Raw genomic sequence first — 16,200 nt, 5'->3', positions numbered from 1 at the left:
ATTATGTTAGGTTTAATGATGCGTTCTCTGCTGCGCATGCAACGATAAAGATTTTGAAAGAAGTTGAACGTTTTTTTGCAAATGCATTCGATATCTGTGATCTATGAGGGAAAAAGTTTGTACATGCCACATCGATAGACCAAAGGAATCGCGGAATAACTTTATGTGAACAGTATAGCTCTAGTTTATTTGACGAGAAGGAATAATTCATTGAATTGCATACTCAAGCAAGGCGTAGTATCGATCTATCATTCGCGACTGTCGCAAGGGAGCGATAATTCAGAAAAAATTAATCAAATGTACAAGCGATTGAAACTTTTGTTTCAATCGTTCCAATACGGCTGAAATATGACACGTTAATTGCTCCGACTTTTACAGCTGGATGAAATTAATCACAGAGAGCGAAAACATTTCAATTTTTCTCTGACATCTATATAAGCAAATCTCAATTTGTCGATCCAATAGAGATTTTTCGTAAAATTTTGATGAAAAGGATTGGCCCGAAAGATTTAATTTGTTAATCAAGCAAGTTCAGAAAGTTAAATTTTCAAAAAACAAAGATTTCTAATCTTTAAACCGTTTATTGCATAAATATGATAATATTATTTTGGATGTATAAGAATAAAGTAGTAGGTTTTAATTAACATTTGGAAAACTCGTTTAAAAGAAAAAAAAATTATCTGTATTTATTTAGTTCTTATGAAAACTATATAGTTATTATCCATTTATTCTATAATATTTTACATTTATTTTTTTTATAATGTTAATAATAATGAAAAATGGAGAAGAAAATATTATTTTAAATATAAAGTAATAATTTCTTTTTAATTTTACAAGTTACTCTTACAAAAACATTCTTTTATATTTCTGTTTATATATTATATAAATATGATAATTTTTTCATATAATATGTGTACGAAAAGTGTATAACATGTAACATATATGGATATTAGGCTTTAGGCTAATTGATTTAGGCTTTAGAATTATTATATTGAAGAATTCAGTTTAAATAAATCCAATTAAATCCAATTGAAGTAAATACGTTTAAATAAATAAAAATACTTTTTATCTTATTTGGTTTTTTTTTTATTTGGTTGGTTTGATATAGTATACATCTTAAAATTTTCAATATATATAAAATTGATTTTTATACAAAAATATCCCACATCCCTTCACAATATTAATAATGAAAAAAGAAATCGTTTTGATTCTAATTGTTGCTAATTAGAGCAGTCTATTTTGAGAAAGAGCGTGAGGAATTTTCATTATCAGCTGACCTATGTAGGAAGGCTACACGTGCGATATCATCATTTTATTAAAATTGTGTTCAGTGATAATACATGCGCGTGTCGTTATTCTTGGCTGCGAAACGACGGATGTTCAGCAGCAATCGGACAATCGCTGGTTAGACTGGTTAGTGGTTTACCCGTCGTGTTTACCGCCATGATAACGCGTGTTTTAGCTCACACATATATCCCTGAGCTTTCGCTTATCAATTACTCCAAATTAATCGCGCTTTATTTGTTCGCATCGAGACTGTTCTTTTTAATTTAATAATGCCTTGCAATAAATAGAGATGCAAATGGTGAGCACGCACGATCAGGTCTTATACTTTTACTACTTATTATAATGGATCGAGTCACATTAATTAAGAACATGATATTAATCATGAAAAATTAATCTCATTTTGAGATAATAGTTTAGTAAATAAATATGTGTTAAGTAAAATTAACATTTTTATTTATATAATTATATATTTTAGGTGTGGCATTTTTTCAAATTATTTTGTAACGTATCGCGATTTGTAATTTCTTTTATCGAATGAAATGTTTGCATACGCGAAGCAACGTGCCAAAAATTTTTCCCGGTTGCAACGTGCTGCCATCTCATGTTTTCCGCGTTTCCATCCCCGTATCGTGACCCCATCGAACGAGGTCACGCGCGTGTTCGAGCATTCGCTTATTGGAGGAACGCCTCTCTTTTGCATTAGGCCGCAAGAGATTCTATCTTGCTGGTCTTCGAAAAGATTCCCTTTATCTGTAGCCGCGGGAATTTAAGAATCTAATCGCCAAAGCAAATCTTACGAACTTTGATTCTCTTTAAAGAGTAATAGTATTTTTCTGTATGCAGTTCATTGGCCTACTTTCAAATAATTATACAGTTGTAAAGTATAAATTGAAATGCATCTGTATGATTTGTTTGTAGATGAAATTATTACGTAAATAACTTGCAGCATTGAGAGAAATGAATTAAATATACAATTACGTTGCACGATGAACTCTGCATTTGTAGAATACTCGGAACTGTTTTGAATTAATTTTTGCAAATCCGATCTTAATAAAAAAAACTTATTACACAGATGATATAAATGTTTCACAATATTATACATTATTTTTTCGTTGAAAAGGTAAAAAAAAAGAGGAAATAATTTATGAGAGAAAGATAATTAAATTTTATATTCAAAATGATTTACATCTAAAATAATTCAAGGTGATAATCTCGAGTGAAAAACGAGACCCACATATAATTAGTAAATCAATAATCCTAAAAATTTTTGCGTTTTATATAAAACCTGTCTAAAATTGCTGCTTACTGAAATAACTCATTCTTAGATTAATTTTTACTGCGGTAAATCGAGACACGCACGTTGCATGCCTTCTTTTCACGACGGCGTATTTTTTTTCTCCTCGAAGAGGGCGATTCTTGCGAAGAGAGTGAAGGGAGGGGGGAGGGGGTTAAAGCTCGGACCCGTCCAAGTCCAAGGTGATCGGCGTCCTCCGGCTCGACGATTCCACCCTCTGGCTCGTGACGTAGGGAGAGAGTCAAGTTTTGCTCTCTCGCAACGCGACGCGAGAGGTAGAGGTGGTGGCGAAGGCGAGGCGTGGTGGCGAAGTATTGATCGCTACCACGAGCGTGGCGCGATTTCCCCCTGACCACCCCCTGCAGCTCTCGACCGAACGACCGACCGACGTCATCCGCCGTTTAAACCCCTCGCCATCCCCGGCGCTGCCCCACCTGTTCTCCCCTCAACGCCGCCAACCCCTACCAAACCCTCTTTATCTCTGTCTTTTTCTCCCTCGTATTTGCGTTCTCTTCATCTTCACCGTAGTCGACGGCATTCGATGCTGGGACGACGAAACGAACGTTACCTGCTGGCTGCTCGTGTGTGTCGTTACATTAACCCCTTTAACAATCTTTATTTATTGAAACAGCGATCTGGTTTTTTTTTTCAACGAGAGTGGCTTGCACTCGACTAGATTTCAGAAATTCTGAGAATTTTATGACAAGTAGCGTTGAACGAGAGTATTCTTCGATAAGAGATGAATTAATCAAATATTTTTCTCCGCGGCTTATTCGTTACTGTAGCACTTTTATGATCGCTTCTGTACTACTTATTGAAATCTTGATTTTTTTATGCATTTTACAAAGTTGATCGAGCAATCTCATGACTTATGTCTTAAACTTTTATTTGGTCATTTTGTTTAAAACTTACGAATTAACGTTGTTACTAAATGTAATTAAACATTTAATACATTTTCGACTGATAAAATAAAATTTATAATTTGTTATAAAGAAATAATTAAACAATTAAAATTTGTTTCATTAAAAGAGATCTGAATTATAAAGAAATATTATTTTCTTATGAATCTGTAACAAGAATTGAATTAAAAGATTTTGCAACATAACTAAGGAACTAATGATTTATACACAAATCTGTCAAATCATTTAAATATGTACCTTTTCGTATTATCACGTAATTATTTTCTTAATGACCAACAGAAAAAAAAATTTATGTCACGAGACTCTAGATGCGATTTTGATATATAATTATAAATCAGCGATGTTATTATACCTATAAGCATGTATGTAAGTGACGAGGTGTGTAAATGTTTGCCAAGGAGTTATCGTTAAATTAGTTATAAAGTCAGTGACTCGTAATAATATTATATCGTGATCGGCCAACAACCGAAATCTCGTTACTGTCGTGCAGGAAGTGCCGTCTAGAGATTAAGCCTAACCTGCTTGACATCGAAAGCTATATCTGTTCCAAAAGAGCTTGTACTAAATTAGAATTCTAACAGATCAATAGCCATGCGATGCATGTGCTTATTAAGAGCCCGCTCTTATTACCTACATATTCCATTATAAGCATTAGTTCTCAATGTATTGCATTGAGATTAGAACTATGCAGATCATCTCGCGAATAATCCATATCAACTATACAAGATTTTTAATTTTTGGTTTTATTTCTTTGAATATAATTTTTAATACTTGTTTTTCTATTGAATTTAAAATACGAATCTTTTTATCAATATGTACTGTTTCGATTATTGATAAAAATTTATTATTGTTTCAAGCCTTTTAAAAAATATTCTATATTTTATATTCAGACATATAAATAATTTTATAAGAGAAATTAGCGGTTTTGATGTTTTACAATATAATTATAATTATAATTCAACTGATAATATAAACCGAGTATTTTTTTATATTTATAGATTTATATGAATAGAATACAAATATCAAATTGAAAATCATGTGCATATATATATTTTTTAAATAGTTATGTACAATTTTTTTATTTCTTTAAAGATGACAGTTTTCAATTTTTTAATAATAATAACTGTCAGATTTTATTTTTATAAACTCTGCACATTGTTGACAGATAAAAAATTGTTTAATTACACTGCAAATCCAAGTGTGTAAAATTTGTAGTCACTTTTTACGCATTTGCATTTTTGATGCATCAATTTAAATTTATGCGTATAATTTTTGTACTTGTTAAACGCTTAGACGTGTATCAATGTTAAATTACACGTCTAAGCACATGAAAAAAAATTACACGCACATAAATACGTAAAAAGTAACTATATTATTTTATACATCAAACACACACTTAGATTTTCAATGTAGTATTGTCTCTGAGTCGCGCGCTACGAGACAACGGTTATGATATGGTGAGAAAGCGGTAGTAGGCATGAACATCGATACATTTCAATTGAAACCCAAATTTCGGACAGCGGTGATGTAAACTGATCGACGAGACACGCGACGCGAGTGCGTCGCGACCGATTAGTACCGCGCGAGTAAACAACAAACAAGTGATAGGTCGCTCATTCCTCTTTCCGGTCGCGTTGCCCGACGCCGACCAAGCCTCACTGCTCCTCTCGGAATCCTTCGCAGTGCTTCTCCAGCTCTTACACACGATTTCACACGCGTGTACTTATTACCGAAACGCAACGAATACTGGACCAATTGCGCAAGCCGTAAGTAATTTCCGATTAAACGCGATTCGAGAGCGCTTCGCTACGCTGCGTCGTTGTAGCGTTCCGTTGACGGAAAAGAGCGTCGACATGCACATCTAAGCGTGTAAAAAGTACAAAAATCGTACGCATAAATTGAATTTAAGGCATAAAAAATACAAATGTAAAAAGTGGCTACACGTTTTACACACTTGGATTTGTAGTGTGGTTACGTATTCCGCAACGATACGAAATAGTCACGTTGAATAAGAGTCGAGACTCTTTTTCAGGATTCTTTTCTGACATGCAATCGTATTAATCCTCGCCTTGCTATGCTCGTAATCATTTCGAAATGGAAAGGTCACGCGATGAAAGACCTCAGACCGCTATACACGCGACTCACGCATCTCTCCGTTTCGCGCAAGAATTTTAATTCTCCGTGAGTATTTGATATGAAAAAGAAGGGTCAAGGGGTAGAAATGGAAGGTGAATGATGACGGGACTGAAATCACCAGTAGTGCAGCCGACTAATTGACACTCGACCACCTTGTTACGCACCACTGCCGTCTCACATTCGCGGTAATAATCAAATTATGTTTCCATCGCGTGCGATTTTGCTCGCAAGAGCGAGAAAGAGTGAAAGAGAGGGCGATCTTTCATTTTGCGCGTCCATCTAGACTTTAATGCACATGCATACGTAGAACTGCATTAAGTAATCCGATGACGCTCGGTATCTGGGGGATCACCGGATCGCTTTTTATGAGCTTCCGCCTTTTATGCGATCTCCTGGATCTTCTTCCTTCTGGACCGCGCGTTAATCTTGTAGTCGACGTCCTGCCAATATACTTTTATATCACAAATAAAAATAAAAAATGTAGAAGCCGAACGTTTGACCTTATGAAAAAGTTGGATTAATTTTGTAATTAGCTTTTGTGGAATTTTTAGAATACGATGAGATAAAAAAAATGCCAACGCGTTTCTTCTGTTTCTTTTTATTTTTCATGAACGGCACAGTAGTATTTTAAAAAATTAATAATTGAATTCTTATAAAAAAATATTTAAAAAAATAAGGAAGAATTACTAACAGCCTAAAAGGAAACAAATTTAATTTATGTAAATAACTTAATAATTTATAGATTCTATAATGTATTTAAATAATATATGAGCAACAAATAGGTAGGAAATCCTCTTTCTTTTTTATATATAAATATTTATTATATAATTTATACAATAAATTATACAATAAATATTTATATATAAATAAATATGTAATGCATCAACATTTCATTAATAATTCAATGTATATTTTTACGTGACTGTGACTTAATGCATATTAATATCTAGTAATGTTATTTATTATAATTAATTTTATTACAAGGAGAGAATCAGGAATATTCAGACACTCTTCCGCATAGTATCGTATTAAAAATTATTAAACTCGACACGTGTCACTTTGCATCGATATTATTTGCGCTGTGGTCTCTCTCTCTCTCTCTCGCTCTCTTCATCCAATCCCGATACTTTTTGGACGCGTATATTGCACGTCGAATAAGCCAATGTGGTCGCGCGATTATCATCGGCGGGGAGAAAGAATCTATTTCTGTAAATTTCGCGACAGATAACGAAGGGCGTGCAAACGGAAGCGAAAAGAACGTGACACCGCTCCTCCTCTCGGTCGTTTATGTGCCGTCTCAGCTTATAAATTCCTCCCAGGGACCTCTCTTCTCCCTCCTCTCCATCTCGTTCTTCGCTTTCATCGGGTTTTATCCTCGCGGACCAGAGCGTCTTCTGTCAGGTTTCGCCTATTAAATTTGCGCTCCGCGGACACCTTCGCACACCTTCGCTACTTAGAAATTCCGTCCACGAACGAAACGGAAGTTCCCATAAGAATTTCACGCTCGCCGCCTCCGAAAGATTTTCACAGCTTTTTTTCCCCTCGCTACCGCGGCGTTCTCTTCTCCTTTCTGCTTTTCTCTTTCCAAGAGAAATCTTTGTCGTTTATGCGTCTCGCGACGAGATCGCGACGTGTGCGAATTTCTCTCTCGATACTGCGGTTTACTCGCAGAAACATTGATTTCGTGTATGTTAGATCAGTGGCATTACAGAGGCCGGATAATTGCTACGCATTCGAGCGTATGCCTTTCGTGTGTACATAATATTGTGATCAACGCGGTTAATTATGTTTAAACAATTAATTAGGAGCGCACCACCGAACTGCTTTATTTGCCTTTATCTTTTTGCGTAGAAGGATAAAATAATATGTAGAAAGTTATTAGACAAAAATCTTACTTTAATTTACAAAAATCAAACGATTGAAGTTTTAATTAAAGAAAATTAAAGAAATCTAAAATTAAAGAAATTAAAGAAATCTAAAACTAAAATTTTTTGACATTTTCTTTATTTTATCTTCCATTGCCGTATGTTTTAATTGTTTAATTAATCAACTTTACATTTATACCAAGTGAGATATTTATGTTAATAACAATAGAGCTTGAATTTTAATATGATTTTGTAGATTTTTTCCAGATCTTAGTTTAGAGAGAATAAAATGCTTTCAACCCTTAGAACTGGGAAATTTAGAACGTCGTGCATCTTGGAACATTATAGGACGCACCTTTGAAATATTAGAAATAGAATTTGTTTCGTTCTCTCATTGAGATAAATTTTTAGAATACTAAACAATTCTTAGAATATCACACAATATGCTTAGAGCGCTCAGCGATCCTTGGCTTAACCACATCGATTGAGTGGCTATTCGCCGGCATTCCGCGAGTAGGTCGCCCCACACATTGACCTATACTCCTGCCGCTTTATTGGGAGGCGAATTTGCCCGGAGAGTACTCGAACAGTGTCAAGCTGAGACGACTACGGCTTGAAGCCCCGTAATTATGTTGCTGGAACTGCCGGAAGCCAAAGTCCTTTGCTTTATTGCCTCTTAGGCTGTCGCGATACGTGGGACCCAGGTGTGTTATCATCTCGTATCCAATCCGTTCAAGATCTTTTAATTAATTCCGGTTAATTTCGAGTGAAACTGACGAGAATCGAGGATTGCCATAAAGCCGAGAAATTTCTGTATATTATTCTTGCAATATAAGCGAGGGCAATTCGCGATTCCGCGCGGAAAAGCGCGAACAAAGGTAGATTGTAACGGGTGTGTCGTTGCGTGAGACAAAGCAACGGGATATAAAGCAGCGGATAGTCCGGACATTGTTGGTAGTTCCCGGGGGTGCAATGCATCAAAGATCGGATAAACGAGAGAAGGCGCGCGGTTGCAGATAAGTAGTCGGCGGGCGTGGAAAAAAGCGGGAAGATCGTGGCGATACGCGCGTTGCATTATCATGGTTGGCAGTTCAATTTTAGATTGCCGTAAACACTGAAGAAAGAGAGAGAGAGAAAGGGAGGAAGAGGAAGAAAAAAGAACTTGTCGTTGTGACTGTTGCGGACCTGTCGACGATAGCAGAGACGACTGTCACGAATTCGAAACAGGTTTGGGACAGGTTGCTCGTTGTCGGTTTTACGTTAACGACCTTTCAAGCTGAAAAAAAGAGTTCATTGAAATGGAAACTGATTCTTTGAGAACGATATGCATACGCAAGCTTATTAATACATATTTTATGTATTACTAAAATATCGTTGTTATTAATTACATGAGAATAAAAATTTTTTTTCTCCCTCTTTTATATTAATAATATATGAGAATAATTTCTAGAGAATTTTATCATGTACTTTTGTTCATAAAAACTGTTAATTTTGAAATTTTATTTTACTTGAAAGATTGAATTTTTTTTAGTTTTTTTTATATAATTATTTTGTATTTATTTAAACGAAGAAGAATTAAAATTCAAATTATAATATATTTGGAGAAAATAGAATTTAAATATTGTTTATATTTATTAATTTATATTAATTCAACGAGTTTAAATAAGATCTAGAGAATCGTAAAGCATCTTCCAAAAGTTGTTGCATCTTACATTTTGCCTCGAGAATTATTTGAAGACCAAAAGCATTATTCAGAATAATCCACCAACTTTATTGATTAACTTTTCTGTTAGCGAATATTAGCTTGCAATTCGTTTGCTAGGCGAAGGTGGTTTAAACTATGCAAAAGTGGTGTGGCTCGCGTTACACCGCTTCGAAGTTTACGCGTGGTTTTGAATTTCGTGGCTCGACGGAAGTTCTGTCGTTTCTCCCGTAAAATCTTCTACACCATTTCGTTGGAACGTTCTTTGGTTATTTTCACGAGACTAGTTTTGCGCGCGTTATTCAACCAGTCTGGTGTTACCTTTATATCTTATGCATGAATTGTCTACTGAAAAGTATATCGAAATATCACATTCATGTATAAGATATGCTCAGTATCATAACGATAACGAAACGACGTAAAATATTATGTGCAGATATCTTACGTATAAATAATATTTGAAACAAGAAGAAAATGTCCTGCTCCATTGTCTAATTGTTTTTCGAGGTATTATTTCGGATGAAAACAAATTTCTCTTATTCTCGTCGTCTGCTATTATTTATTGCATTTTTATTTGACGCATCCTTCTTTAAGAAGTGGATTAAAAATGATGGCGACGCGACGGTTCCATCTGGCTGTACGAACAAGGGTGCCGAGATTCTCGCGTGCCATTTTATGAAAATCCCGGAGCGCCGGCGGTAGCGAGTAAATCATCTTCTCGAAGTCAAAACAGTCATAAAACAAGCCGAGAACGAACGAGCCGTGTCGCTCCGCGTATTTAATCAACAAATACGGTAAAAAAATTGAAAAACCTTTTGGACCAGTATTTTCCAACTCTCTTCATATTCTGTACTAAGTGTATACAATGCGATAAGTATTAAAAATTACTTATATGATATTTATTGTCAGCTTAAATCAATTAAAAAAATAAAAAGTTTGCTTTAAAGTGTAAACATTTGATGGACGATTAAGGAACGATTTTATGCAGTGCTAATATTTTTGCAATATATCCGTATCTTTTACAAGTTGGGAAATACTGCGCCATAGAATAAACTAAGAGATTTCGTGCGGCGTGAAAGCTTGCGATCGTAGTAAATTTCACGCTTTCTTTGGAAAAATATTCTATTTTACTCCACTAGTTATTCGACGTGTTTAAAATAGTATTCGACAATATTATTCTGTGGAATATCTTGAATCTCTCATCTTGTTCTCTTAGAACAGATTTCGCATGTTGTTTTTTCTTGGAGAAAATTTGACATATTTAGCATTTTTTTTTAGTAATCTTAATTTTCAACATATTGAAACGTCTCAAGTCGAGATATTTTGGTTTTTACAATTAAATTATTGCCGTGAGATATTAATCTTTCAATTAAATATTTATTAAAGGAAATTATGAGAAAAATAACATTTTCATCATGTTTTTATCGTTTACATTTTTGAAATTTAATTTGTGAATATTAATTATCTTAATTGATATTTGATATCACTGCCGACACTGTCACGAACCAGACAAGGTAATTCTTTAAAATTTTTTTTATTGCTGAAAATAAATTCATTAATTAAATTTTTGGAAGGTTGGACTTAAAAGATTCGAAAATGGCATTCTTAGGTATTTTTGAACTAAAGTATAGCTCAAGAAGACTAAATATATACTTAGTCTTGCAACTCGAAAGCAGTTTGATCTATGGAAATGATTTCTGTTTCGCGTTTTTCCTGATCCAGTGTGGGTTTTCTAAGCGTATGTCGGATGCTGTTTGTGTTTCACGGGTCCACAGTCTATTTACGGATACCCGTCTCCCTCGGTTACGAAGGGGTTGAGCCCATAGGCTTGGTTATCCATATTTAAATACCTTTCGCTCCCTCGCTCGTATCACTCCACTGAGCTTTCCCAGCGAGTAATCGCGCTTCTGGGATTTTATAGGATTTCTGTCGCGTACGCTGCGTCCCGTTTTATTTCTGTCCCGTTTCACATGTCGCGGTTATTGTACCTGGATACGACACGCTATCGATCCGAAATTTCGCGTGAGCATAAACGCGTGGTCATCAAACGCGAGTAACAACCGAGAAAATTGTTGCGATGGGCGTGACATTTATTTTGAGTTTTTAATGTCAAAAAAAGTCACAGCAATTAAACTTTTAATAATAATTGTTATTATGCCGATTGAAAATATTTTGTTTAATACGCTATTTTATTATCTTCACAATATATTTCTTTTTACAAATTTTATTAATAATTTAAATTTTTTATGTTTATTTTAATATGCGATTTTATTATGATATAATAATTTTTGTCAATTACAAGTTGAAAGGCAATTTATTATGAAATTATTTAATATTGTAATCTACAAACATTTAAATAATTTTTGTGAAAGTATATTTGTATTATTTTGTTATAAACTTTCTTATTTACATTTGACCTATTCCATATGATATAGTAAATGAATCTTTTATCAAAGTTTGGTCGAAAGGTTATCGAAATCGGCTTTCCACCTTTTCGCACATTTGCGATAGCATTCGATCGAACACCCACGATTCTGTCAACATCGTCTTTCGCACATGATCACACCTAATATCTTTGCTAGAAACGATTTGGTTTCTCTTTGCCTCTTCTCTTTGCCTCCTTCTTCTCTCTCCATTTCGGCTGTCTCTTCTCACCTGTCGATCATATTATAAATGTTATTGTTCGGTTTTTTGTCCGGAGTTTTTTTTTGTTATTAACAGATGTTATTCCGTTTGCTTACTTTTTATTTTGAATTTATCTTTCGAATTTATTTTCATTCGCCACTTTGAAATTGGAATGATTTGCAGTATTTTAATTAAGGACGCGCGCATCAGTTGCATAATCCCTTAGAAAGGGATTATGCAACTGATGCGCGCGTCCTTAATTGTTAATTTGATCGAATTGAGCTAAATAACCGAGACAGTCGTTTACGACGGATTAGCATCGTCATTGTATACCAGCCACCGCGGATATTAACCGAAGTTTACAGCGTTTCTCATTATGAGCGTATGCACGGCGAGAGGTAGGAGCGGGAGACTAGTGCAGTAAACAATGAGCAAATGACAGAAAATTAAATTAGAAACGACGACTGTTTTAAAGACTTGCAATTAAATATTTTGCCAACCAAGCTTATATTGAAGTACAAAGTTTGAAGCAAACTTCATCTATCAAGACTTTGCTATCTATTTCCATCTTTAAAACTTACTTCTTACGCAAATGAGTCTTTCGTGTCTAATAACATTTATCCAGAAGTTAACTATTCTTAATCAAGGCTTTGACAGTTTTTTTAAGGAATGATTTATTACTATTTCGCTCGAAATTGTTGAGTAGAATTCTCCAGCATGAAGCGCTTTGTTTCTTATTTATTATACATAAATATCATTATTTTATATAGTATATACTTCTCGTAAACGCATCTGTCAGGAGAGAGCACTTGACGAACACCAATCCAAATAATTACCGCGACGTTCCGTATCCGACTCCCCTGCGAAAGGGTAGATGTCTGATTCTCCCGCAACCCCTTCGTACTAGCTCTCGGTTAAATTGGACAATGGCTCTCGCGTCGATGTTTTGTTGTGGCGGCAGATTGCACCGATTCGTCGACACGCGTCGTCAACAATCGACGGAGATACGAACACGTGCAATTACGCAGGTTCAGAGGGGAGGGAAAGGGGATTACAGTTTTGAATAAGAAAATTAACTAAAAATAACCGAATATATAACGTTACGTGTGTCTAGATGTGTGTTCGCGTGTATTATAATATAAATATTGTATATAAATTTGCGGCACAAAACATGCAGCACTTGGTTAACTTTAAAATATGCAAGAGACTTTTTTTGCTATAAATATGTGAATATTGAAAGCATTTACGGCAGGCGTTAAAATTGTTTGCTTGTCGCTTTTACGATTAAGGATGTATCGGATATATAGTTCCGGCAAAGTAAATAAAATTTGAAAATGTGTTTAATATTAACACTTTAAGTAAACTATATGTGGAAGTTGTGCGAATAAGATTACATTTTTATTTAACAACGTATTTTTATAATTTATTTACTTTATTAAAAATTAAATTATTTTTTACAACTTTTAAAAAAAATCTCAATATCTTTGTGTAAGTACTTTAAGGTGATTCATACAAAGTTTTACTGCGATTGTTTGTTATTTTGTAAATGAATAAATAAATTTTATTTGTTTTACAGAACTGACTTTTGCATTGGATTGAAACTCTTCATAAATTATCTTGAATATTTAAAATACTTAAATTTAGATTTTTTTAATTATTTCTTATTTTATTATTAATTATATTTTCATAAGAGCACATGTTTACTTTTTATTGAAGTAACTTTTTATCCAGATAGAAAATCGCCACCAAATTTTTTCTGTTATTTTCAAATGCATTATAAAACAATCGGTAATTTTTTCATAATTCTCTTAAATGTTTTGAGATACGTTCTATATCTTTACGAGGCTGAGCGTATTTTCGTCGTGACCGCATTTGATACATCGATACAATTAGTATAAAAAATTGAAAGTCAAGAAACTATTGATCGGCAACCGTTATCTCCATCAGACGCGTAAGATCCTAATAGCAATTAGCAAGGGCGTGAATCACGTCCTCACCGCAGCTTACCATTAATTACCGCTGCGCCATCTTATCTAAACGTCGTTATCGTCTGCATAGCTAATTTACGTTAAATTTGCTACAAACCGGAACTACTGATAACTGAACGAATTTAAGTTTTACTATGGCGTTAAATTATATTACGAAATTTCTTCAAAATAATTTGACTTTTAAGTAATAACATGTTAAAATAGTGGAAACCTTGCGTGTAAAATGGAAGTAATTTGCTTATGTACTTTTTGTAAAATGTAATTATACGTATATAATAATATATATTTATAAAAGTATAGGAAAAATGGAATATATAAAAAATAACGCGCTCGTTTGAAAAATTGAAGTATAATCCTTCTACGTTCCATCTCTTTTAGAAATTATAACGAGAAAAGAATTACCTTTATATTATTTTTTAATAGGATTTCTTTGGACAGAAATCCGTTTGAAAAAAAAAGGACGAGAACGTTACTATGAACGTTACTATTGCTAACTACGTTCATTAATCGTGGCTCGCGAGAAAATCGGCATCTCTTATTTCGTTAACGTAACGAAGGTAATATTCCCCGGATCGTTGAAAACATTTGACAGAGCTGTGTACGTTTTAATTTTCATAATTGATCAAATATCAAATAAGAGAAAGCGGCGATACGAGAGGGAAAAAAAGGAATGAGTAGCGTCGAACTCAATTTGCTCGATATATCGTTTTATCGAGAGATATACACCCTTTTTATTCGGAGACCTACGTCCTTCCAGCCAGAACGTCGGCATTCTTCGCGCGTTCACGCTTTCACCCTCGTTCCTACGCATCTCGGGACGTCGTTTTCAATTAGACGACGCGACGCATCGTGACATCGACGTCGTTCGGGGACCACGAACGGCCATAGGGCGAAGAAGGGCTCTTCGGGGCCACTCCGCTTCTCCCGATGGAGTCATTCGTTCATTCGTGGAATCGGAAACGCGGGGGGGAAGAACCGCGCCCGTGAAAATAACCACGTCCCCGCGGATTTGCGAAAGTCGAAGCGGAAACGGGACAGGGTCGGACTCCGTCACGAATCCGTATATACATCTTATTTTTATAGTCCGGTGGATTAATTTTTAATTTAAAGATAAATTTGAATTATACACCATTTTTTGGACACTATTAAATAGAGATAAAACTTATAGTCGATTGCATTAAAAATAGAGTAAAATTATACTTGTGTTAAAATGTTTAATTTTTTGAGCAGTTTTGAGAAAAATCTGTCAGCAATCGTTATCAGCACATGTTTATTTTGCAAATTTCAGACGAGTGAAATATGGCAAGAGAACTCTATGTTTTCCCGTAACGTTCATCAAAATATGCACTATCAGATTAATATAACAAGTTTTATTTTACGTACTGAAGTGCGTATAAAATGTTGGATGGAAATACTTTCCAAGATTAAATATTGTTATTAATCTAGTGTAGCGCACCCATTTTAAATGGATCTCTATCAATAAATCAATATCTAGAGCAATGGATCTTTATCAATATATTCAACAGAGATTCATTACTATAAGATTAAAATATAATTTGTCACTTACCGACACACGATGCGCAGCAGCGGAGTTTTCAATGTCGACCTGTAAAACACAAATAAATGTAATTCACATTAAAATAGCTAAAAAAAATTTTAATAGCTCCAAAATATATTTTGTGTATTAATTCTTAATATTTTTATAAAATGGTAATTTAAAAGTATCTGTACTTTGAGATAAAGGTATTTTAACATTATAGTATTTTATATCATAAAGTATGCAGGTTCGGCCCTGTGAAAGGATTACGTTGTCCTTGAATAATTCTCATTAGAGCTTTTCCTCGTTCATCCTCTCGTTTGATTGTGATCCTTCACCAGAGAACAAAGGAGCAGATTCTCTTTCGTTTCTCCTCAGCTCTGTTGTAATTATTCGATTTCGGCATTTGTTCGCCTCGAGTGTCTTGTTAATTTCAATGATTGACGTCTGAATATCTGTTGCAGGGATCAGCGGCGAGAAACATGGGATTCTTCGTGGCGTTCTGAATCGGTGAGTCTTTATTTTTATCCTTCCTCGTAAACTTATCAGCAATCGTATCGTAAAATTGTGTTAGGGAAAAAAAGTATGCTCGAATTCGAACAGAGAGTGAATTACGATTTGCGATAGTAAAATTAATAAAGCGTATAATAAATATAGTATATAAACCTAATTTTAAAAAATTCGAAGGATATACACAAGTTTTCTTGATCTAACAATGACATAAATTTGACATGACACGCTTTTATGGATAGAGATAAGAATGATTAAAATTTTGTAAGCTCGAAAATTATTATCTTTATTAAAGGGTTGTCGGTCAATGTAAAAACCAATCTCGAGTATGTTAGC

At 34.3% G+C, this 16,200-nt stretch overlaps 1 protein-coding gene across 1 annotated transcript in view; it reads left to right on the top strand.

The window, feature by feature from the left end:
• LOC105195964 (stress-activated protein kinase JNK) overlaps positions 1–16,200 on the top strand; it is a 159,438-nt gene that overhangs the window by 3,761 nt on the left and 139,477 nt on the right. The window contains exon 2 of the mRNA XM_039455493.1: positions 15,819–15,864. The gene's annotated coding sequence lies outside the window, so the exon portion shown is untranslated. The remainder of the gene's footprint in view (positions 1–15,818; positions 15,865–16,200) is intronic.

The sequence above is a fragment of the Solenopsis invicta genome, chromosome 12 (assembly GCF_016802725.1).
Source record: "Solenopsis invicta isolate M01_SB chromosome 12, UNIL_Sinv_3.0, whole genome shotgun sequence".
Lineage (NCBI taxonomy): Eukaryota > Metazoa > Arthropoda > Insecta > Hymenoptera > Formicidae > Solenopsis > Solenopsis invicta.
Note: the sequence above shows the minus strand (reverse complement) of the source record. Positions and strands in the feature narration are given on the sequence as shown.